Source organism: Ceratotherium simum, chromosome 31, assembly GCF_057802395.1.
Source record: "Ceratotherium simum simum isolate JZ-2026a chromosome 31, ASM5780239v1, whole genome shotgun sequence".
Taxonomy (NCBI): domain Eukaryota; kingdom Metazoa; phylum Chordata; class Mammalia; order Perissodactyla; family Rhinocerotidae; genus Ceratotherium; species Ceratotherium simum.
Genome location: NC_141930.1, coordinates 28,440,979 through 28,465,674, shown reverse-complemented (window position 1 = coordinate 28,465,674; position 24,696 = coordinate 28,440,979).

The following is a 24,696-nucleotide window of genomic DNA, read 5'->3' as shown; positions in this document are numbered from 1 at the left end:
AAAATTATTCCTATTCCCCTCTACTTGGTTGGCATAGGCTCAGAATTCTCCCCAAAGATTTTTACAACTTTCTAAAATATCTATCATTGAAAAAAGAATACACACGTAGTCAACCATCATTAAAAAATGAGTCTTTGAATTGATTAGATAATCAGTACAGAGATTGCATGCACGTCTTTGTGCTTGTACAGGGGGAGACTTCATGCTTAGGAGAAGTACATGACTGGGGAGAGGTGTAATTTGTGGGGTGCTTTAAGAAGATTTCTTATTTTGGGGAAAGATACCAAAGCTTCAAGTTTCTGGTTAAATAAAAATTCCCCAGTGTTGAAAGTGGGGGGCATGACAAGCCATTATCAGCCTCTACTACTTTAGTATGAATTAAGGTCATACTTGAGCAGAAAGCAGCTTGGAGACCATTTACTAGATATTCTTCACTGAGTCGATGAAGAACCTGAAACCCAGAGGGCATGAATGATGATGCCGACGATGCTGGAGAAAAGCAATTGAAAGGGAGCCGCTAAGGGAAAGGTGACTGACCACAACAATGTTTTGGTTAGGGCCCCCCTTGTTCATCCTTATTCATCAGGTGGATTATGGAATGCCTGCTTCTTTCACAGTTCCAAAAGCTAGTTCTTAATTTAACTAGACTTTGGAGGGGACTTTAGGGACCATAAGCATGCTTCCTTCTGTTCCTAATCTCAGCAGTGAATAGGGAGAAAATGTTTTCATTGTGAAAAAGTTAAGAAGCCCCTAAGGATGAGCAATTGAGCCCTCCTCTCGGGTGGAAACAGCCCCTTGGAGGAAGGGGGCCACTGTGGCATCCAGGGCACCAGGGAGCCAGTCTGTTTACTTCCTTTGTTGGCTGTATTTGCTACATTCCTGTCTCTAATGAGCTAATAGACCTTGGATGCACATAAAGCTTATTTATTTCCTTTGATAGGTTTACATATTTATAGAAAAACAAAGCCCTCCGAGCAGGGCAAGAACAAAGTCATGCAGCTGCTTAACATCTTCTAATTCTGACAGACACAGTTCTTTTAGCTTTAAATCAGTACAACAAAGTTAAGTGGAAAACCGAAAGCTCATGCCTGACAAACATGTTTTCCCAAACAGATTGAACCTTTTGGACCTCAGACCCTGTTTTACTAGTGTTTTTAATTCATAGACTTTGAAGATATCCTGACCCAAGTAATATTTTTTTCAGAAGCATTAGATTTTCACCATTTGAATTTTAAATAAAAATGAGAGGTTTTTATTTTCAATTTTTTTAATTTATTTTTTTGGAGATATAATTGACATATAACTGTAAATGTAAGGTTTACAATGTGTTGATTTAATACATTTATATATTGCAGTATGATTACCACTGTAGCGTTAGCTAACACCTCTATCGCGTCACATAATTATCATTTCTTCTTTGTGGTGGGAACAATTGAGATCTAGTTTCTTAGCAACTTTGAAGTTTATAATACAGTATTGTTGTCTATAATCACTGTGCTATGCATTCGATCCCCAGAACTTATATTTATCTACTGGTTGCAAGTTTGTATCCTTTGACCAACATCTCCCCAATTCCCCCACCCCCAGCCGCTAGTAACCACCTTTCTGTCATTGACTAGGGGCCTCAAGAAACTTGCACTTGGGTTTGGAAGCAATTAACTGTTTTTCCAAGTTGTTTCTTTCCCTTTTGTATGTTAAGGAGGTGTAACCACCAGCGATCCTGAAACTGACCAAGCCTCACCACAAAAGCTATGCCTATTACCTTTGCCTTATTTTTTTTTTTTTGCTTTTTATGTTTAATAATTACATATCAAATTATGTAACAGTTTATGTTCTGATCACTTGTGTACAAATAATAGTTATAATAAAAACCCAATTCAGGAGGAAAAATGTTAATTTAAAAATGAGAGACTTTTAAGGTAAAAAAGCTGTTTCTTAGGGATTACAAAAAAAAGCTTGAGTTCCTCATTGGATGACACAAAGAAATACAATTTTTTAAAAATCAGATAAGTAAATTTATTTCAACAATATAAATTATAGTTTCATTCCCAGGGTAGCTTACATAAACAGTTTTGGTAGAAAATATCAAAGTTTGGTGAGATTAAATTGATATGAAGTCTACGCACTCAAACTTTGTTTTGGTTGTTAATAGATTGGAAATTAGGCAAAAAGAAATTAAAAGTTTATTTTCTCATGACTCCAGAGGGATTTGTTTGAAGTTTTGTATAGGTCTTATTAGGTCCATTTAATTATTTTAAGTTCCCACTTTTATAATTAAAATATGTTAATTAGATCTCCCTGAAGTTGTTCCATGTTAACGTGAAGAAGAAGTCGTTAAGTCGAAAAGTGGCTCAGATTTCAGGGTAGCTAATATCTTAAAAGAAAAAACCCCTCCCGAATGTTCCCAGGACATAGTGCTCCAAGTGTAATAGCTGGATGGTGAGCTTCTCTAATCAGCTGTTCCTTTTGTTCTCCAGGGCCCATTTATAGCCTGAGAGCTAAAGCAACTGCTTTAGGAGAGAAAGTCAGCTCATTCTCTGTAAAATACTTGAAGTTTTTTTCAAATAAAAAGGTAAAGAGAAGTGCTCTTTTTTTCAACCTAGCTTCTGAAATACTGAAAAAATTTAAAAAGTATTTGATCTCAAAATTTCCATATTTCTACACTTTAATATATTTTCTACTTAAAGAGTGGACTGCCACCCCAAATTACTTTATTCTCCATATAGTGAGGCTTTTGCTTCTTCCAGAAAGCAGCCAATGTTTTGGCTGCACCTGGTTAAATTTGTTTTCTTTCTACTTTTGCAGGAATACAAGACTGAATGCTGAGAGGCATATAAAGAATTTCAAAAAAATTTTTTTTCATTTAAATTCATGGCATCATGACATGTACCACAAAGCATATTTGACCCTAATTAAAATGTCATATTATTCAAAGTAATCAATTTTACATATTCCTGCAACTGCCCACAGTGAAATAGTGCATGCCTGGAAGTCCAGGTGCAATTGTGGTAACACAAGAAGTATTTGTTATGTTGACTGTTCCTACAGAAACTGCATATTTTAAATTGACCTCACTGCCGATTTATTGAGCTCATGGGTTTATTACTCACTCATTCAATACATACCGCAAAGATTTCCTGACACCTTTTACGTGTCAACCATCGTGTTACTCACTGGGAACACCTTGATAGATAAACACAGACACGCCCTGAGCGTAGGGGCTGTTGTGGGGGAGGTTGGCTTCGGTGTGTGCTCCTATGGAGGAGCACCGGGAAATTCAGCGTTCTGGCCTGATTCGGAGGAGAAAAATATGTTACTTGTTTTTAGGAGATCAGGTGTGTGTGGTACTCTTGGATACTGCACACATTACTGATTCTATAGTTGTAAAACTACAAAAAAAATCAATAATTTAATTTTACTTTCGTAAGAGCCATAGCCAAACCTGGCAGCAGTCATATCAGAGGTTCCAACGTGGGAGATGGTGTTCCTTCGGGGAATAAGGAACAGATTCTCACAGGAGGTACCAAGGAAGGGGTAGTGTACTGACTGGTAATCCATCTCCTGAGCCCAGATGGACATTGGTTAGACCTAGGAGTCAGTTCAGAAGCTCTCCATGGATGGCAGGAGAGCAGTGCTCTGGTCCTGTGGATCCCTGCTGAAAGGAAATCTCCACCATCTGCCTCGAAGGAGCATGATAGAAACAGACAGCTAATGAATGAAATCATAGAATGCCTGTGCCCTTCTTCCTGGGCACTCATAACTGGAAACTCCTGGGGTTTCAGAGAGATAGGTCTACACAGAGCCATTTGTTATCTCCGTTTAGTACATGTTTCCCGTTCCTAGCACAAATTCTGGCGCTTAGTAGCTGATTAACAAACATTGGCTGAATGAATACTACCAAGTTCTCCTATTACCAGACACTTTGCTAAGTGATATAGAACAAGAAAAAGGTAAACTCCTTCATGCATTCATTAAAAAGTTAGTGGGATCAGGATTATAAATTTCTAGAAATTTTTTAAGAAACTATTTATGCCCTCTCTGGCGTGGTTCCTTTCCCTTTAAACTGGCTGGATTACACAGAAGTCTTGTGAGCATCAACGAGCACGAAGCGAGTTCGCTTTTATCTAACTATGTCAGTCTCTCCTCCTCGGGCTTGTTCCTCCTTCTACCTCATCACCTCCAAGTCAAATAATTGTGGAGAAAAGAGCTCAAGATGGAGTTGCGAGAGTGCTGCTGTCTCTAGCAACAAAGAAGAGAACCTTGGCTTGCGTTTATTGTGCACCGTGTATCCCACAGAGTAGATCCTTCATTGCTTCCTTCCCAAGCTAGAGAGTTGACTTCCATATTCGTTAGCATTGGTAAAATTCTGAAATACACCCATTCCTAGTTGTAATTCTAGTCGCTATACTTCTATGTGATCTGGATGAAAATAAAAAAATAGCTTTTCATTTTGAAAATTTCCCATGTATACAAAAATAAAGGCAGCAGTACAATGAACCTGGTGTCCCACCTTTCAGTTTCCACAACTATCAACATATGTCCTCTTTTTCATCTATACCTCCACCCACTAACCCTTGACAAGGATTATTTTGAAGTAAAATCCCACAACCATAGTATTTCCTTTCTATATATTTTAGTATGTATTTCCAAAAGATGAGGACTCTTTAAAAAAACTATGATACCATTATTACCTCTAAAAAGATCCATACATTGATATTGGTGATATATTTCTTAATTTATTTCAATAATCTGTAGTCCCCCCTTCATCTCTGTTTACTTGCAATTTTTTTATTGATTTAAGTAGGTCATTTGTCTTGTAGAGTTTCTCCAAGGTCTATATGTTTATGGATTACACATCCACGGAGGTATTAAACATGTTCCTTGTTTCCTTGTATTTTCTGTAAATTGATAGCTATATCTAGAAGCTTCATCAGACTTGATTTGATTTATTTTTTTAAACAAGACTTCCTCCCAGGTGGTGGTGTTTACCCTCATCAGGAGATGTGTAATGTCTGGGTTGTCTCTTTGCTTGTCAGGCTACCAGCCATTGATGAGTATTGCCTAGATCTATTACTATCTTAGAAATTGCAAAAGGGTAAGATTGTGATTTTTCATTCACTTTTCATTTATTAGCTAGAAAACTTCTATAAAGAGAAACTTCCCCTTGTTGATTCTTGAGTTACCCTGAAGTACAGATAGTATAGAAAGTCAGGATAAATGGTTTTTCCCTTAAATAACCAGTTTTCAAAATGAATGATTCCTTCTGATCTTCCAAAGATAACCAGCACATTTTCCAAGTATAAACTTACAGGTTTAATTTAATTTTATTTAATAAGTTTTAATTCACTGCAGTTATTATCCTCATTGATACTCAAATCAACTTATTCATGCCCAGTGGCTGGTTTTGATACAACTCTAGGAATCAAAGATAGCTTCCTTGTTTTCTGTTTTGACCAGATAGTAAATATTTTAGGCTTAGCAGGCCATAAGGTCTCTGTTGTGATTACTGTGGACGTATGTGAATGAATGAGTGTGGCTGTGCTCTTTATTTATAAAAATCATGCCCACAAGACTTTTTTGTGGACCCCTGTCCTAAAGTATAAAAATCATATGTTCTAAGAAAAAAATATAGAGCTAATGAATGTTGCTAAGTACATTTAATCCTTGCTCTCTCTCTTCACCCTACCAAGATGTATTTCTGTTTAATAGTCTGAAAAGGAAAAAAAGGCAAGTGTGGTAAAGCAGAGATGGAGTGAATGGTAGGGGGCTATTGCATTGATTTGATGAGATAATAATGCTAACTTCTTATTGCAATGAAAAACATATTTTATATGTTTTTATACACTATGTACATGTATATACATATATACATGTATCTATGTATGTAAAATATATATATCTATGTATGTACATTATATATGTATGGAAATGTCTTGGGTTTTATAACTACAGGACAATATTCAATCTGGTCATGTTAAAAGCCCACTAGCAAGACTTTCTTAGGAGTGCCTGCTGTCACTGTCGGTAGACTCCAGGAATCTCAGGGTTCGATGAGTTCTCAGTTTATCTAGTATAGCCCTCCCTATTGTGTGACTTCTGAAATCATCCAGCAACCAGCCGTGCAGACCCTATTTCATCCATCCATCCATCTAGCAATGAGAGGCTCACTTCCTCCTGAGGCAGCTCATTCCTTGAACGATTCTTTAAATGATTTTCTTTGTATTAAGTCCACATCTGTATCTCCTCTCATCACTTCTATAAGGAAGTCATTCCCAACTCCCTAACTTGGTTGAATTCCTCTATTTACATGGCTTCCTGTGACCGGCACCTTTTCTGTGTAGAATTTGTCACCTCCGTTTGAGAGGGTGTTTGGTTAGTTACTATTCCTGTATTAGACTTTAAGCTTCAAGAGGGCAGAGATTATGTTTATTTTTATTCCCTTTTTATACCGAATGTCTAGCACATAGCAGAGTCTCAAGAAATACTTGTCAAATGAATGAATTGGTTTTTATTTTTCCCTCTATAGTTACAGAGAATAAGTACAACCCTTCAAAATATTGTACTCCTCTTAAATCTTATTTTTCCTAGGGTGAACATCTAAGGCTCCTCAGTAATTCCTCCTATTGCATAGTTTTTCATTTGTTTGTCATTGTGGTTGCTTTCCTTTGAGCAGATTCCAGTGGGGCACTCAAAACTGACAAATAGTCCAGATGCACCCTGACCTGGTTAGGGTTAGATGGGACCACCATGGCCTTGTTGTAGAGCCTGGAACTGCCATTAGCATTTGGTAAGAACATTGCATGATGTTGATTCATATGATGCATTAAAAATATTTTATCTCCTTGGTTTTATATTTCCGAGTGTTTACTGAATCCATTGGCAGTTAACAATATCAGAATGTTTGGTTTATCCAAATTCACTATATTCCCAGTTTTTCCCTTCATAACATTGGTTTAAGTAAGTGTCCTACTTACCATATATTTTTTTATATTGAAAGCATATGTGTGTGATCTTGAGTAGCATAACTGAACATAAGACAATCTTAACATTAAGGGACTTCCTTTATATTTATTGCTGGGCAATCTTCTTCCCAAATGATTTAAGTCTCCCCCACCTCACCCTTACAACAACACAGCACTTCAGCTGGTTAGAAGTTCATCTTTGCATAGTATATTCTTTTAGGATCTCATTTTCACTATATTTTGGTTTCTAAATGCCTATCAACCTGCCATGTCTGATCTGCTCCTTATTTTGGACACAGTTCCAGCTTTCCAGACCACAGCAGCAGTTTATCAGTTGCCATGCCCTGATAGATGCCCCTCTCCACCCCAGCAGAGCTACCCTTTCTGTGGGACTTGCAGTGGTAATTGAATGTCTGGGTTAGGCATCTGCTCTCATGAATTCCTTCTTTGGACTGCATTCAGCAACTGTCTAACCTCATCTCTCTCACAAACAACATAGGCCTGGAACATTGTGATCTCTCTTATTAAGAAGAGGCACAAGAAGCTTGGGCCCTGCCGCTCTGAGAGATTCCAGACCAGCCAGGGCTCTGGCGAATAGCTGACCCAGGAGTAAATGCTGGCCAACCCTTTCCCTTCTAGGCTGTGATGCATCTGATTTCCTGTCGTGTAAGGAGGACTCACAAACATTTCTATCCCAAGCTTTAGGTCCAGGGATTTCATTGCTAGTTGGACATCTCCAAATGGATTTTAAAGTGTATCGTCAAACTGAACACATCCAAAATCAAAGTCATCCACTTTCTCTCCAAATTCTTTCAAAATCATATCTTTCTGTTAACACTAATATCAGTTATCTAGTTCTTCAGACTCAACATCTCAGTCATCCTTGCCACCTCTTCATTCTCATATGTCCGTATAACCTGTAGCCTACAATGTTGAAATGCCTCTTACTTGTTTCCCCACCTCAAACTTCTCAAACCTTCCATCCATTTCATATACTGAAATCTTTCAAAAGTGTGACCACTAGACTAGAAGACCCACAAAGTTGGGGACTGTTTTTTTCATCTGTGGCTGTGTTTCTGATGCACAGAACTGTGCCTGGGGCACTCAAAAATATTTTTGAAGTGATTGACAAACTCTATAAATTTCCATGTCATGTGATTGCATGCTGAAGAACCCCCTAGCTTGGTATTCAAGCTGTTCCATGATTTAGCCCTATTCTGTTACTCAAAATCAAAGCAATTCCCCCAAATGCCAAGTCAAAAGAAGAATAAAATTACTAGACAATTTGCTCCATTAAAAGTAGCTAGAATTTTTTTTTTGTTAACAAAGAAGTCTGCTACAAAAGGCAGTAACTTTAGTAGTCCGTTGCCTAGACTGATTGATGAGCTTAAAAAAAGAAAAGAAAAAAGTATCATGACATCGTTTGGACCACTTATAGAGAGGGTACAGTTTTAATTTGGAACTAATCCAGGATGTAGTAAAATTGCCAAACTTTTTTCATGGTTTTGAAATAATGGAAATCCTTAATTTTGAATAATTTAATGGGTCAAACCAACTTAGCATTCAATAAGAAGAAATTATGGCCAATTTTGAGGTTTACTCATTTACATACAATTTAGCTCCACGAGTATTTATTTATTTAGTGATTCCTGGGTGTTCTTTTTCATAAAAGAGGTGATCTCCTTGAAACTGCTTTTTTTGCAGTTTCACGTAGAATGACGGGAGTAGAGGGCAAAATGAAAAAGGGTAAGTGAAGGGAGCCGTGTAAGGGAGGGCACTTTTGGCACAGCTGTTAGCTAATTAGTGGGGCTTTTGAATAGCAGGAAATAGCAGCAGCAAATGAAGCAAATTAGCCTCTGAGAGCTGGTTTCACAAATGGGCAGCGAAAGCGGGTGCCCATTTGCTGTGTGGTCAGAGGCATTAAGGACTCTATTCCACACAGTGTCAGCTAGTGAGGGCCTGGCATTTTAGATTTACAATACAATCATTTGGCTTAAAGTTCTCTTTCCTATTTCTGTGGAATTACTCCTGGGTTAGAGACATGTCACTCCTCCGCAGTCATTAATACCTTTAGGGTGCTTATGTCTGCAGTCTTTTCTTCCAAGATGAGGAAGTTAAGGAGCACACTGGTCTGTAAGAGCATACACAGGGCACACTCAAGTTGGGAAAATGGGGAAAGGAGGCAACACTCAAACTTCACAATTTTGTCAAGGGCCACTGGCTATCCACTCATTCATTCCATAAATAATTTTTGAACACCAGAGGGGTCTTTTTTGAACAATGTTTCACGTAGGCCAGATGTAAACTCCTATAACTCCTACAATGGATATAAACGTGTCTTAGGGTAAGGACACCAGGGGCGAGGGGGGCAGAGAGTGATGAAGTACTGTGATCCAGGGGTCTGAACCAAGGCCCAAGGAACAAGCATTTTAGCCAGTTCACCTCTTGCTGGGGGCTCTCCAATATTTTTTTTCCCTTGCGTGGGCTCAAACTTGCTTTCAGAGGCTGTACTTAAGAGTTCAAATCACAGATATGTGTGTAATGCTGATGGTCATATGCAATTTGTTCATTCATTGAACAAATATTTCTAGAGCAGCTGTCAAGTGCAGGCTCTTGGTTGGGGCATAGATCTGGTGGCTTCCTAAGAAGAGCTCTAATCCAGCAGGGAAGACAGATATGAACGGGGAATCACATGTGTGACGAGTGCTATAAAATGGTGTGCCATGAACGTGTGAAAACGGGTTAGCGGGAGGGAGGTGGGCGGACAAAAGACGTCACCACTGAGGAAGTAGCTAGATTTTTCAGGAATTTTCAGGCTGTTTGGTTTGGGGCTTTTTTTCTAAGGGCAAAGGGAATTAGTGAAAAGATTTTAAGCCAGAGAATAACATCATCATATTTGGGTTTTTAAAAAGAAGACGTTGAGTGCAGGATGGAGTGTGGGCTGGAGGTGGTGGGAGGGGTTTCTGGTGGTCTAATTAGGTGGTCACTACAGGATTTCAGGCAGAGAAAATGTTGGCATGGCCTAGCATCCTAGCAGTTAGGTTGGAGGGAAGTGGGTTGATGAGAGAGACAGTTAGGAGGGTGTAGTTTCAAGATGGGGGTCTGCCTGGAGATGGTGGTCATGAGAAAGAGGGAGTAACAGAGGCTTCCAGGCTTCCACCTTGAGCACCTGAGTGGATGGGGGTAGTACCATGTACCACTGCAGAGAACAATGAAGAAGCAGATTTAGGGGCCAGATACCTATGGGACAAGCAAATGGAAATGTTGAGTGGACATCTCTCAGCATGGGGGAGACCGTGTGCCAATAGTGGAAAAAGACCATTCCATTGGTTTCATCAGGCCACATTTTTGAAAAGCTCTCATCTCCTACTGCATCGAGTCTAATCTTTTAAGGTTGACCATTATCTGGCCACAACCGATTTGAACATGCTACCTTGATTTGGTCAGGCAGCTTTTGACCTTTCGTTTTTGGGAAGGGGATCTTGACCTCTTCAAGAATCTCATGAAAACCATGAGCCTTCTCCCTAGAAAAACGCACATACAAAGATACACATACAATTTTGCTTACAGCGACATTGGGCTCAGAGGTGAGTTTAATTCACTTGCATTTACTGGGCTGGTGGTGTACAGATCAAGTGTAGGGTGGCCCTACAGCCCGGTTTCTCCTGGGCCATCCAGACTTGCACCTGGAACCGTGGTGTTATGTCCAGTCAGTGCTCCCTTTCATTCATAAAACTATCCCTATTTGGATAATAAATTATGTGGTGACCTTTATCAGGGGCTCACAGGTCCTCTAACTCTAAACAGACCTTCTGGAGGTGCATGGACCCATGTCAGGACTCCTGTTTCCTCACCATGCTAGCCACTGCCACAATGCCTTTGCTTGGGATGGTCCTTTTACCAGTAATGCTGCTCTTGCTCATTCCCACCTCTCCAAATCCCTCTTCCTCCATAAAAGACCTACCTCAAGGAAAACCCTTTCTGAGAAGCACTTGTCTCGATCACTTTTATCTCTTCCACATCTCTACATTCTTCTTCTGAATTCTTCCCATATATCCATTCATTTGTTTATTCAAATATGGTATTGCTTTATATGATTTATCAATTGTTTCACGGGTCAATTTTATTTCTTCTGTTAGTTAATGGCAGTGTGATGAAGGGGAAAGTGCACAGGCCATTTAGCAACTGTGCCAACTTGCACAAATTACATAACCTCTCCGAGACTTGGTTTCCCCATTTGTGAATTAGATGTAATACCTACTTTGTAGGGTTGTTGAGAGAATTATAGGAAAACTGCACAGTGCCTGCCACATAGAAATGATTCCTATTACTGACTGTTAATTTCACTTATATTGGTGTCTTCTCTCTCCCCCAGGGATTCTATGACAGTGCTGAGTACTAGTTAGTGAATGGTAACATGTCAGAGGAGGCTGAAGGAGGAGTCTGTGGTTACTGATGAAATAGAAGAAGCGGCTTTGGGCACAGTAGCTAGAAAATCAAATGGATTTTGATTCTCCAGGATTTTTTTTAGTTATTATTGATGCGAGGGGGTCCTGTGTGTATGCACACATGTGTGGAAACAGTGTATGCTGCTCCCCACTTCAGCCCCAGTCCTGGTTTTCCTATCCTTGCAGTCAGGGACTTAATTTGAAATCCTTATTTTGTAGGGCTGCCTTCTTCAAACACACTGCTACAACATTCTAATAAAGGCTCATTTAACCCCTTAAAAAACTGCCTATTTTCCTTAAAAAAATTGCCAACTGATTTTTACCTACTATTTTTTGTTTACATTACACAATATATCTCCAGGAAGATTCATATTGTCACAGTAGGGTAAAATGTGCTCCTTTAACTACTCAAAAGTAGTTAAACAGACTTTCATGGTACTTGGAATGTTTTCTTCCTTTTTATTTCATTTAAATATTCTAATTCCTGAGTAAGTCCACATACTCCACCTCTCAGTCATACAAACCATTCTCTTACATTCTCTACCTTTCTCTATCATGGCAGTGCTATTTTGTAACTCTTCACAAAATCCAGTTTCTCTTTGATTTTGCTTAAGAGGAACTCAGATGTCTCCTTCCTTGCTTGCTTCCTTCCTTCTTCCTTTTTTCTATAGGGGAAAGGAACACCAAGTTGTCCCACTCTTTCCTTTGCCATTTTCTCCACTTGCTGTGTTCTGCTAGCCAATAAGTCTTTGTTCTAACATCGCTTCCCTTTCCTCTACAGCCTCCCTAGACGTGATAGTCCAGTGTAACACATGGACCGCTAATCTCAGCTTTGAAACTATATTTAAACCTTGGGAGGAGAAAGGAGAATGACACATTGTTTTCATACTAGCTTTATTTCAGAACAATCCCAATTATCGTATATTAGAAAAATCACCTTCTCAAGTTCAAGTTGACACAAGTGACCTGTGCTCTGGAGAAATACATGTGTTCTGCCAGGAACCTCAAACATTGCCAGCCAGGCAGCACACCACACTTGGCATTACCTGTTCGTGCTTGTCACAAACGGGAGCGTGTGTGCATCCTGTGCCCTCCCGAAGTTTCCTTTGAGCTCTTAGGAGAGCTGGAGATGTGGACACTTGTCATGCGCAGTACAGAGTATTCAGAAGCAATTTCACTCCAGCTTTAGGTCAATTATTTATCTGCCTTTTAATCATTTTGGTGGAAGCTTGACTTTTCATTGACATTGTCAGGAATAGGATTTCCTTTTATGTGGAAAATCTCCAACTACCATTATTAGAAATACCAGTTACAAGTGGTCACAGATGTGTTCCCTGAGTATGATCTGGAAAAAACAGAAGCAAAAGAAAACCAAACAAGCAGAGCAAAGACCAGTGTTTCTACAGCTCATGTGGAAAGGCACAAACAAACAAATGCTGTGCATGACTCTCCGTGCTTTAGTGGTGCTGGAAGAACCTTATGCCAAGTAGTGGCTTCCATGCTGGGCCAGGCTCCTGAGCACCAGGCCTTCACCGTGCGCTCTGCGGTGTCGTTAGAGACAGATGCCCCGGCCCTGAGGTGTGGGCCTTGGCTTTTGATGGTGATCTCAACGCACACAGTACACTGTTTTATTTCAATTATTTCCAATTTTCTTGGATGCTTGCATTAAAGAAACAAACGGGAGACATTTGTTCATTGAGCTGCAAAATCTTTGAAGAGATTCTTTGTTCAACATATTTGGAAATAGGGAGTGAGAGAGCGAGAAAGCGAGAGAGATGAGCTGACTTGCTCAGGCCATTTAGCTCGTCAGTGTTGTAAGCTGTGTGCTTTGCTTCTCTGCCATTCCCAGCCTTCTCCAGAGGAGGACTCTGGGCTCAAAGAGGCTTTATGGGACTAGATCCAGGACTCAGCCAGTGAGCGTAGAAGCTAGGATTGGAACCAGGTCTGCCTGACTCTGTAGTTCTCCCCCTGCACCACCTACACTGCCAAGTGCAAAACAGTTTTACCTGGGAACCAGCACTGACTCTTGACAAAAATATGAGCTAGAGATGCATAGCTTATTTATGTCTAGCCGACCTTTCCTTGTCACCTCTACATCTTTTAAATGCTACTTCCCTCCCTCCAATAACACCAAGCAGCATTTGTGAGTGTTTAGCATGTGTCAGAAACTCCATCAAAGTTACTTGTGTTAAATTACCTGTATTAAGTCTTTTAATCATTACAGTAACCCTTTAAGGAAGGTACTATCTTGTCTCTATTCTACACTCAAGGAAACTGAGGCTTAGAGAGGCACACATCTTATGCAAATGAGTGACAGGACTGGGATTTGAATCTAGTAATGTGGCTTCATGTTCTTAACCATTTCACAATACCTCCTCCCATCTCCTCTTTTCATCTCCTCTCCCTCGTCCACTACTTATAAGTCTGTGGCCATCCCACCTGCACCTTGCCTTCAGCCTGCCCTCTCCAGCAGTACTGCATATCCAGTGGAATGAATCTGCCCTGCTCCTTCAGGTTCTCAGGTGCCTGGAACTGATCTGATTTGCTTATTCCACAATAATGGCTAAGGATACATGGGAGGAAATTAGCGGTAAGAGAAAGGAGGGAAAGACTTTGGAAGAGAAGGCATTGATATATTTATTTATTTGTCACTCAACAATTTCATTGAGCCTTCACTAGGTACAACACATTGTTCTCGCCACATGTTGGAGGGGATACAAAATGATTCTCAACATCTCAGCCTTCAGGGAACATAGGCTCTAAAGGGAACAATAAGGCATAGAGAGTTAGGTCTTGCAATGGTAAGACTTGAAGGTATTCAGGGGCGAGAGATCATTTGTAACTAGCAGAAGACATTGGGAAATGTTTGGATGAATTAGAGTTTGAATCAAACATATGACTGTGCGTCCACAGGCATCTGCCTCTCAGTGATGGCTAGGCAGGGCAGCAGGACAGCAGGTCCCAGCTCCTGTTCATTGTCCCCAGAGCGCTCCTCAGCTGCTGTGGATTGCCCAGTCCTGCACAGAGCATCCTGCTCCAGATTTGATAAGTGCCATCTCAACTTAAGAAGATGTCCAAAGGGATTGGGAACATAAACTTGTAAACTGACACATTTAGAAATAGGATCACATTGAAGTGCTGTTTGAATCAGACTCTAAACTTTTTGTAAAAGTTGAGGAAAAATTCCATATAAAATTTTGACATCACCTGAAAATTACCAAGAATATGACATTCGTCCTTACAGTCTAAAGGATTATGACTATGACTATGAGTAGTCACAATTTCGAGGGCACTTAAAAAGTAATACATAACACTGGGAGGCAAAAGAGGTCACTGAAAAACATAAAATTAAAGTCAAAGAGGGAGCTTATCTGGCCTGATTTTCAAGAGCACTATTGAGAACTCTGAATACTTCTCAAAATTTTTCTAATTTGGAGAAACTTTACTTCTTTTCATTGTCTTTCCTTCTTTAAAAAAACAGACATTTTGGTTACTCTGAGCAATAGTTACTTTAGAAGCTTTAAAAATGCCTTTTTAAATCATCTGGTCAAGTCTCTGAAGGTCTTTGAGATTACTCAGAGGTTTTGATGCTTATTGTGACTTATTGGATTTTCCCCTTCTTATACTTACGTGTGACTTTATTGGGTGAAATGTTATTTCAACCTCATCTCACTTCATGCATGGAAAGAGAAGCCCTTTGTGGACTTTACTTTTAATGGGGACAGATGATACAAATGTGCAGCTTCCTTAGCTTGTCTCTGTTTTTATCTCATTTTATCCTTTTTGGTTTATGATTTCAAGTGCAATCACATTTTGGTAACTCTGCCTTCTGTTCAAACTTCTAGAAAGCAGAGCAAATGGCTTATCTCTTCTCGGCATTTGTCCCAGCTCTGAAACTGTCTTTTAGATAAGGAGGATATTCAACCTAGGTTATTAATTTTGTTCCTTCTGCACAGCTCAGTGGGGCAGTGTCTAAGGATTTATGAGTGTGTTGTTGTCAGAGATGTGGAAATGGAACCCTATCTTCATAAGAGGATAAGCAAACAGTTGTGGGCTACATTGAGAAGGGATGCCACTGAACCATGGCCAGAGCTCACCATACTTTATTTAAATATTAGAAAAATGTTTCCATTTTGGAGTAAAGAATTTTTGTGCAGAAAATTAAAGATGGTAATAAGTGATCAAAAGCTCTCTATTTCAATGTGCTTAGTGCTGTGTATTGACATGTCTAGTGGGTAGAACTTTTTATCTTTTACTTGCCTTTAGAGAGTACAACGGGAATGCTATGGTCACTGTGATTCAGGGGGCTGTTGATTCACAGCAATCAGAAATACCTTTACTTGATTTTTAAACACAATGTTTATTAAACTCTACTGTATTTTCTTCCTTTCTTCCTTCCATCATTTCTTCCTTCCTTCCTTTCATTCCTTCTTCTCTCCCTCCTTCCCTCTCTTCCTGATGCAGTGAAATTATTCTAAAAATAACAAACATGAATCTATAAAACAAGTTGGGCCTTCTTTCTTTTGCCTCTGGGAAAAAAGTAACAGCATTGAGTAGTTTATTAATGGAAGCAAACTGAAATAGATTAGAATTAGACGACAATAAAAATCGTTTTTTTAGCAAGATATTGAACAAGAAAGTAAACTGGAGGTGGGAGATTTTGTATCAAGAATATCTGAAAATGTTCTGAGTAGGAAACAGTCTCTGCCTAGTATTATTAATGTTGCTTGTCTTTCTGATGAACTGTCATTGATTACTTTTTCTATTTTCCTAAATATTAATGAGAAAGACAATGAATTAATTACAAAGATATCTGTGCAATTTCATGTCAAAGATTCAAGAAATAATAAAAGGAAATTACTATTTGCCTTCAAAGCTACCCGTTTTGGGAAGAAAAACTGATAAAGAAGGATGTGCTGCAGAACCCATTTCTTTGAGTCCTATGTCACATGCACTGCCAAAAAAGGATGTGGTGTCCTGAGGGAAAAGATTTATTTGCCACGAGGTGGAAAATGGCCAGACCAAAGACAGAGAAAGACGGCTTTTTGTTTGTTCATTTTGTTTTGTTTTGTTTTCTTCCAGACAAGTGGGTGCAAGAGACTCTGATTGCAAAAGTAGAGAAGGTCTCTCTGGAAGGAAACCGCCCAATGTTTTCACCATGAGCTTTCATGAAGAGAGACCTTATGAATGAGTTTTTTCACTTTTCGCTACATCTATCCAGTTATCTTCAGCATGCTCAGTGTTTTCCCATGATGACACAGAGATCTCCTATTTCCCTCCCCTGTCCTGCCCCACTGACTTGCAGGGCCGGCAGGAATCTGGCACATGCGGCACTTCTCCAGAGCAGCCCTGGGCCCTGGGGCCTGAATGCCCAGGCTCTCCTTCCGCCCTCAACAAGTGTTTATGGGCATCTTGTATCTGCTGTACACTTTTACATGTTAGGTAAGCAAGTTAACAGCTGATGGCCTCCAAAAGCTTCCAGTCTAGAAGGGGTCAAGAAGGAGGAGTTAAAAAGCAATTATAATGCAGTCTGATAAGGGCCGAAATAGGCAAGACGGGGATAGAAGAGTACAGAGCGCTATGGGAGCCAATCAAAGGCGAGCCGCAGTGGGGGGGGGGGGGGGGCGGAGCTAAGGCCAATCCTCAGAGAAGGAGTGCTGTCGTAGGTGGGGACCAGGCTGGCTCCGCTTCGGAGGCACAGGAGGCTTTGGGGTCTGAGCAGTCAGTGACGAGGTAGTGAGTTCCTTCAGTGCGTGGTGAGGAAAGTACGATCACAGGGGAAATCTATGGTTTCGGAAGAGAGGAAAGACATCACATTTACCTCGTTAAAGCAGAAAGTGTTAATTTAGCAAACTGAGTAGAAACTGTGCAGGTTAGCCAATCTTTAGGGTGGAAGCGAGACAAGCAAGGAGAGGACAAGTAGACACATGGAATGGTTCACATCCCTTTAACCATGAGAACAATGACAGCCAAGGACCTGGGGGGAACACCACCTGGTCGGGGAAAAGGACCTGGTCAGCATGTCATGGTTTCTTGCAGTGTGATTTTTTTTTTTTTTTTTAAAAAGCACACATACAAACACATGCTTTTGAATAAATAGGGCAAGGCCATTCTGGTCAAGGTAGTTTCATCTGGAACAAGGTCTGGGGAGAAGTTTGGGACGGGTATCCACTGCAGAGGAAAAGAAAGTCAGGAAGCTCCAAGTAGGACTTCTGTGAAGAAAGGTTAATGTGAGTCTGTATGCTTGAGACAGCTTCGGGGGACTGCTGGAGCAGAGCTTCTCTGTTGGCTTGAGTGACAAATCATCACGCACGTTGAGTGATAAATCATGCACCCACGTTGTCTTCGCAGGTCCACTCCAGCTTAGCTGCTTGCGAGGAAACTCTGGTTTCCTGGTGCAAAATTTCGGTAAACAGGCGCTCAGCCTTTGGTGCTCAGGGTGCTCCGCGCAGCCCCCCTGTGGTTGCTCTTACCACCCCTGGATGCTGGGCTGCCACTGTGTTCAGAAAACATCCCGAAAACTGATGGGCATCCAGCGGGCAGCTCCCAGTCCCCTAGGCTGATACTGGCTCCCTCATGAGTACAGAATGGCTCTTGCTAGTGGCAGAGATTTGTGGGAGGTGTAAAGTGGATGGAATAATCTGGAAATAACATTCCAAGATCTTGTAGAGAAATTGTTCCACACATAGAGACTCTAGACTAGTGAAGACTTCCCCTCTAGTCATGGATCCCTCTCTCTGTGGGTCCCAGAGTGGATTGACCCTTGCGGTACTCCGGAGGGAATCACTTGGGCACAGCGTGCTCCAGACTAAACTTTCCCGTTTGCTATGCAAGGGTGATGCTTTAGTTTTCCGGCAGCTCCATGGCTCCCACTGGCGCAGAAACAGACAGTTTTTTAATCATCTCTTGTAGAGATGAGAAATGATAATAGTACTCAAACTTCTCTTGGGTTAGGCATTTCTTATGGGTTAAGTACTTTTACTGCATTATTTGGCTTTCTCCTCCCAACAAACCTTGAGATAGGAAATATTATTATCCCCAATTGACAGATGAGGAAACAGAGCCTTAAAAATACTAAATAACATATCCATTGTCTCAGAGCCATCAAGAGGTGAAGCCAGGATCAAAAGCTGGGCAATCTGACTGCAGAGCCCACACTTAAAAACATTATATTCTGCAGTCTTAATCAAGGCTGTGAACATAGAAGATAAAAGAGAGGGAAATAATTGACATGTGTTCCAGTGCTAGTACTGAGTACCACTCAACTAAACAGGGATTGTCATTTACAGGTGACCAGTCCTGAGCCTCTAAAGCTTTCACTGCCCAGGTCAGTGGTAGTTACCACCAGGCCTCAGAGTTCTCCCCCTAAAAATGAGGGGCGGTGACTAGGTGATACTCTTGCGGCTAAAACAACAATAATATCCATACTTTTCTGAGTCTGGGCAAGGCGTATTACATATGTCAACACATATTTGATTCTCCAAATCTAATAATCTAAGGGGACAAAATTCTTAAGCACGTTCTTGTAATGAGGTACACATGAGGAATGTGGAAGCTCTGCTTGCCCATAGTGATTAGCCCCATGACCTGGTGACGTGAGGCGCTGTAATTGGCATGGGCAGGGTGTCTTCCCCTATCTGCACCAGGATTGGTAGAGACCAGGGAGGCTGTTGGGGACCAGAGGGAAACTAGCATTCAGGTGCCAGTAGCAGGAAGAACTGTTAAAGATATGACTACACCTGTGGGCAAGACACTTGCTGGTTGATTTTTTTCTCCAGGTCTGTCTATAAATAAGTGAGAAGAGAGCCCTAATGCACATAGATGGGTCTTACTGACTAGGAGCTGATGAGTGATCTGTTCCCAGAGCAGTGGAGACAAAGGTGCTTGCATGCGTGAGTGTTGTTCAAATGTGCTTGTCTCCTGAATTTCTGTCATGATTCCTGTTTCTTAATTCTGTTCTTATTGATGATGGTGATTAAATGAACAGATAAACATTATTTATTTATATACTTTTTCACATGTTGGAAAAAACATCCTTTATCAGACTTTGTTTGGTGCATAAAATGTGGTGACTTGAGTGTTGTGTGACCCTCTCCCCAGGGAGCAGAGTGGCTGTGAGCCTGTCTTGGGGTATCTCCTAGTCCAGGGGCCCTGGGACTCTGGCTGAGATGTGAGGGGATGGAGTTGAATCTAACATATTAATACCAAGTGCATGTGCAGCAGTTAGCTTTCTTTCTGACCATGTTATGTTTTCTTGTGTCCTTTCTGAAACAGCTCTTTGGTTTTCCCCAGGGCTGTTGGCAAAGCAAAAGTTAAAAGTGGCTCCTGCAGCCTCAGGCCCTCCAGCTGCCGGCAATTAGTCTCCCCAGCCCTTCCCTCAGGAACCTCTTGCTGACTGAATAAGTTAAATGCGGGAGCAGTTGTATCTCTGGTAGGTGGCATGCGGCCCTAGGGAGAGGCGGGCAGATGCTCTGGAGGGAAGACAGGAGAGCCCCAAGGACTCCCACACCGTGTCAAAGCTCTGGACTGCTCAGTCCACCCACACATGCTTCGCTCTGGAACTGAGGCCGAATGCTGTATTTCCAGTCAGACCCCGGCTAAGGGGCGAGATGGGGACAGCTGAAAATAAACCCTTTTGTTAACAGGGGAAAGGTGCCTTGCTGGCCTGTTTCTTATCTCAATCAATGATAAACGAGTATTTCTGACCTTCTGCTATAACAAAGCCAGCACAACTGTGCACATACTGAGCTTTCCAAAACCTGCAGACTGCCTCTCCTTACCAGCATACTAGGGTACTTATAAAGCCCACAGAAATGTTCCCGTCCCTCTAATTGAGTACAAATGTATGGGATAAAGTTTTGGAATTCCACCCAAGGCATTTACCCCTCCTCAGTCATTCGTTATTTTGTTTCCTACTCGCAGCTCCTCTGCTCTGTGAAGGCTAGACCTTGGGTTCAGGTTTATTATGCAGAGAAGGGGAGGACTGAAGATCAGTTTTGCATCTCAATCTCATCTCTTGAATTTCAAATTAGACTTTAAAAATGCCATCATGAGATAATAGTATTCATTTAAGTAAATGAAAAGTTTTTTTTTTTTTTCTGAACTCCCAAAGCAGGCTTTGCAATGAAGAACCATGCAAGTATTCCAGCTGAGAAATTAAGAAGAAATGATAGGATTAGGATAACACAATTTTGCAGTGCCTAATGTATTAATAGATCCAGGTAATGACCATCAATGGCTGCTAAGTGCACAAAAACAGAGAGAATCAGACATTACGTTCCTCCTGTCCGAAGAAAGCTCCTCTACTTAAGTTGTTTTTCCTGGGGGGAAAAAACAACTGAATTTGATAAAGCCTGTAGGTCCAACTTCCAATTGTAGGAAACATGTTACCGCCCAACATGGGCGCTTCTGCTCGCCGCAAGACACACCCGTATCAAGAGGCAAGGTGGTAGGAGAAAAAGGACTTTTTTATTACAGCTTGCTAGCAAGAGGGAAGACGGCCAACTAATGTCTGAAAGAAACCATCTTAAGGGGGCACAAATCTTACAGCAGTTATATAGGCAGGTGGGTTATAGGGGAGGGGGTTAGGAATGTTGACCTTCTGGTGTTACAGACTGGGAGTGCTACACCAGATCTTTCAGTTTTCATTGATGATGGCTATCAGCATAGACTCTCTGTTTGGGGGTCATCACATTCCTAAGGAACTCAAAAGAACAAAGTTATCATCTTATCGCAGCCGGGAGGTATATGCAAAGGCAGGGGTTGTAAAATCTACAGAGCAGGGCCGGCAGCGTGGCTTAGCGGTTGGGTGCACGTGCTCCGCTGCTGGCGGCCCGGGTTCAGATCCCGAGCGCACACTGACGCACCGCTTCTCTGGCCATGCTGAGGCCGTGTCCCACATACAGCAACTAGAAGGATGTGCAGCTATGACATACAACTATCTACTGGGGCTTTGGGGAAAAATAAATAAATAAATAAAATCAAAGTTAAATAAATAAATAAATAAAATCTACAGAGCAGTTAGATCTCCTGGAGGGTGCATATCCAGCCAGATTAGTTTGTCAGAGGTCATTCAAAGTTACAATAGGGCTTCTTTTCTACAGCATGGCTTCCCTCATGTCAACCTTGTCTTGAGCTGGTATCAAATAGAGGAGAGAGGAGCATGTTAAACTCTCTTTTGGGTATGCAATTAGAAAATTCAGACTGTGGGACAATCTATAAGACCAACAGTCTGGTTTCTCCAAAAGATAAATAGTAAGGAAAAAGAAGATATTGAGAGAAATTTTGGTTAAAAGCAACTTGAGAGGAATAACCAATTGCAATGTGTAGATATTACTTAGATTCTAATTCTAAGTAAATAATAAAAATATGATATTTATGAGATGATTAGAAATTTGAGCAATAGATATTTGATGATATTAAGGAATAACAGTCACTTTATTTTTTTGGTGCATTGGTGATATTGTGGTTATGTTAAAAATGAGTTATCTTTTTAAAAACAACTGAAAATTTAATAGATAAAATGCATACTGAAAAAAATTACAGATAAAATTGTAGTATGTATAGGGTTTGCTTCAGAATAATATAGGAGGGGCAAAGTGAATGGGGGGTAGTTGAACCAAGATTGGCTATGAATCGATAATTACTGTAGTCAGGTGATAGACACATGGGTGGGGGGCAGATTTACTCTGGTTACTTTTGTATATCTTTGATATTCTCCATAACAAAAAATCTTAAAAAATGAAGTCAGTGATAAAATAAAATGTATACTGTATTACAATGATAAAGCACTTTTCCGTCCTAATGCTCAAGAAGAAGCCCTATTTCAGGCTCCTTTGTGGGCTGTCATAATCAGATACTTGATGTTCTGTTACTTGGGAGAATATTAGTCATTCCAAAATGCTAGAAGGCTTTGTTCTTCCAACAGACACATCAGGGTCAGCCCCAGACTGCAAGTCGGTACCTCCCTAAAGTACAAGGGTGTTGTTATGCTTCTGTAAGAAGTCGGTGAGCTAGGCTATTTCTCATAGAGAAAATGAGAATTCCAAAATGCGATACCAGCCTTAACAGCCCCAGCCCACAGTATGTACAAAACTAGGGCGGGTCACAGTATCCTGATTTGACCTGGGTTTCTTGTACCTATTTCAATCCCTGGGAATAATCAATCCCTACATTTAAAATGGCTTTTTTGAACAACACAAAGAAAAGTCTGTGACCTTGAAATCAAGGGATAAAATGAAGGAGCCTGTGATGACCACTGGACAGTGTGTTCAGTTATTGATGTGAATCATTATTAATGTCCACTGAATTACTCGAAAACATACTACCTATAGTTTTCTTTATTCAGCACACCCAAGAATGTGTGCTAATGCTAATCAAAGGATTTACTATTTAGGTTATTTAGTGTTTAATTATTAGAAATTATTAAAACATGGCTGCAGATTTGCTCATACAATGCTCACAGAATTTTTAAGTAATTGAATTTCAAGTAATTTCCTTGGAGTAAATTCTAGACATAATAGACAGAATAAGTTTAAGAAAATTCTCCATAGAATTCCTTCACCATATAGGTCTTTTAAATGTTTTCGAATCATATGGTGGAAGGTGTTTCATAGCTACCTATGCGCTTGTTATTTGTAATAAGGTGGTGGCTTGCCTTTGCTGTTCTCCTAAGGCAAGAAACTGAATATCCTGCAAATGGCTTTCATGATAGTATTCAGTAGTCATTCTTTCAAAAAATTAGTATGGCTTTGGTCTATAATGATACTGCCATTTTTCGGGACAACTAGGACATTGACATTTTGAGTCTATTATATGTCAATTTTTAAGCACTTCCTCTGTGCTCAGTCTCAGGTGGACACAGTGTGGAAAGCATGTGGCGTGGCCCCTGCCGTCTCTCTGCTCCTGTGAGGCTATACATACGCGAATGAACAACAGCTTAGGACAAAATCCAGTGCTCAGATGCACTGACCAGAGGCTAATTGCTATGGGAGGTCAGGAATAGGAGACATTTATGCTGTCTCAGGTCGTCAGGGAAGACTTCATGGAGGAGGCGGGATTTGGGCTGGGTCTGAGAGGATGTGCAATATTTATATGTGTGGAGAGGAAAAGAGAGGGCATTTCCAGCACTGTGTTTTGACAGCTTGTGTGTGAATCAGAATTTCCCCAAGCCCCACCAGCCTGTAGGTACCAATGAGGTCACAATAGTATTAATAATCTAAATTTTCCTAGTTTGTCCCCCTGTCCTACTTGCACGGGTCCTCAGCTCATCCCCTTTTCTGGGAACCCTCAGGAGGCCCTTTAACATCTCCCTGCCAGTCCCCAGAGTTGATGCTGGCTGTGTGTCAGTCATCAACCCATCTTGTGATCCCCTCTGTGGGAGTGATCCCATATGTGATCCCTCAGCCATCCTCTCCCAGGAGTCAGATGGCTGAGGGATGGCATTGGCTTCAAAGAAGGTGACAGTATCCATTTAGGGTGACTCATGGCCTTACACCTTCTACTGCCAAGGAATCTTTGAATGTATCCCCTTGAGCTTGAATATAGAATTAGGAAACTTTACTGTAGAGCTCTGGCCAATTTTCTAGACCTAATAAATTCGTATAATGATCTACGTACGGAGGAAAAGAACAAGCTAATCCAGAGTGCTGGGAAAATACCTGGTTGAATTCTGTGGTAGTTTAACCCTTTAGGGAATGTTAAATTAATCCATTTAAGACTATTTTTGTTGTTGATGCCTCTCTTTGCAAGTATGATAAGAGTAATGGGTACATCAGGGCTGATATTCAGCCAGTGCAGGCATACTGGCTGGTAAAATGTCCAAATACTGTTCTGTTGGGAATTGACCTCTGTCTTGATTCCCCAAGTGACCCCTCATTGTCTGTCCCCCTGCCCCTTGCATAGGACTCACCACCATCTCTCCAAATCCAATGAGGGTTGTGATTGGCGTGGGCCGGGGTGGGGTCCAGGATGGTGAGGTTAAGGCTGTCATTGGGTCTCCATGCCGGTGCTCATGGCAGACCGGTGCTGGATATTTTTTTTTTCAGTGTTCCTAATTCAAATAAAAAAAATTGTGGTCAAATATACGTATATAAAATTTACCATTTTAACCATTTTTGAGTGTACATTAAGAACATTCATATTGTTGTGTCAAAGTGCTTTTAACACACATTCTCATTTAATTCTCACAACTTTTAAAATCCTTATTACAAGCCATACAAGGAGAAAGATAAATTTAAGGAGTGTATCAATTATCTCATAAAAAAATAAAAGCTACTAGTGGTTTT